Here is a 2,117-nt window from a genome sequence, read left to right on the forward strand (position 1 = left end):
CAAATTGCAGCATTTTGCAACATTTTGCAACAAATTGCAGCATGTTGCAGCAAATTGCAGCATGTTGCAAGCTGGTCGCGCATAGGGCTAGTGCGCGAGGGACTCGGACCGGAAAAACAAAAGCCGAGCAACACGAGCAGAGCAGCAAGAGGCATCGATAAAGCAATACAATCAATCATCATCCCATACATCATATCCAAAACCCATCATTCATCTTAGGAAGCCTAGAAACAGTGCTTCAATCTAACAAGCTTACACTTGCTTCTTTACCTTCTTCCTGTTACTACGCGCCCTAACCTTCTTTAGAGCTGTTAAGCGCAGGCTTTTCTAAATGTAGCTGCCTTATTAGCTGCTTAAAGCTTAGTAATTTCCTATTACGCTAACACTAGCTTGTGTACAATTATTGCTATCCTTTTTAAGGCTTTTTTTTTTAGAGATATTACCCCTATATAACCCTCTCTATACGTAGAGCTACTTGTAACACAACTAATATATACTAGGGATTGCTGCCTGCTGCTGTAATCTACTGCAGTTTGCTGCAATTTGCTATAGTTTGCTGTAATTTGCTGTAGTTTGCCGCAATTTGCTATAGTTTACCGCAATTTGCTGTAGTTTGCTGCAATTTGCTGTAGTTTGCTGCAATTTGCTCTAGTTTACTGCAATTTGCTGCAATTTACTTTATGCATTTCTTAACACTAGTAGGTAATCTCTTACTAACATCTCTAGGCGTTAGCCTATTATATTTAAACAGTAGTTAAAGAAGCTAAACTAGCAGTTGTGTAAGCAAAACAACTTGTTAAGGTATTACATGTACTACATTAATCTTTGCAGCGATAGAGAGGCAGAGGCAGAGGCAGCGCTAGAGCTCCATAGCACTCTAAGAAATTCCTGCAGAGGCAACAAACTACACAAGCTGCAGCTCTACAACTAGAGCTTTAATGCTAAAATAATTAAATTAAAGATATTAGGTAGCAGTATTAGGCATAGTGTGGCAGTATTAGGCGGTGAAAGGAACAGGCGCAACGTGTAACAAGGTAGGCACAGTTAACCACGTGGCCTTCTCTTGCTTATAGAGGTTTAGGCTAGACTAGAGACAACTGCTAGTGCTAGTGCTAGCTCTAGAATTATCTATATATATATTATACTATGCAAGAATACTTAGCTTAAGTATTCCTGTGCGTACCTTTTAGTATAGTAGGGAAAGTTGCATAGTATTAGCTTAGCAGGCGGGGCGTCTACCTTATTACACAGCGCTAGAGACCGCAAGGTGCAAAGGGGAGGATGTAAGAGGTATTAAGCAGGAAAAACAGGTTACAGAGAGGGAATGCAGGATAAGAGGGTAACAAGAGAGAGTAAACCTTAGGGTTAGAGGCAGAGGTACAGAGGCCAAGGAGCCTATATACCCTGTGCCAAGCCCTTAGGGTACTCAGGGGTTAGATAGCTGTAACATAACTGTGACAAAGGAAGACTATTGTAAGGGCAGGAACGCGTTAAGAGCTAGAGCTAGCTATTATTTACTTTTTTAGCTATATTAGTGTGTTAGGGATTAGCATTAGCTATATTAGTGTGTTAGTGATTATGTGAAGCTATATAAGGCACTAAAGACATAAGGAACTGCATTAAATGTATTCCTAAAGGAGTCCTTTACAGGAGTCTATATATATGCGAAATAATTAGGTAGGTCTTGGCAACAGACTATGCTAAGATGCATACAACTATAGTGCCAACGCATCTAACTATTATGTGACAACACATCTGACTATTGTGCAACTATAGTGACAACACATCTAAGTGTCACTACTGCAAACAGATTAGTTACATGCTATAGTTAAATGTTATTATTATTGTTAGATATGCGCACCTACTGTTAAAACAGGAGGAACGCTTGACAAAAGCTGCTACATAGTACAAGCAATAAGCTTAAACAGTATGTTGCTGCAATTTGCTGCAACATGCAGCAAATTGCAGCATTTTGTAGCATGTTGCAAGCTAGTCGCGCATAGGGCTAGTGCGCAAGGGACTTAGATTAGAAAAACAAAAGCTAAGCAACACAAGTAGAGCAGAAAAAGAATTAATAAATTAACATAATTAATAATTATCCTATACATTATATCTAA

This window comes from Lindgomyces ingoldianus (genome assembly GCF_010093535.1).
Source record: "Lindgomyces ingoldianus strain ATCC 200398 unplaced genomic scaffold BDR25scaffold_70, whole genome shotgun sequence".
NCBI classification, from domain to species: Eukaryota; Fungi; Ascomycota; class Dothideomycetes; order Pleosporales; family Lindgomycetaceae; genus Lindgomyces; species Lindgomyces ingoldianus.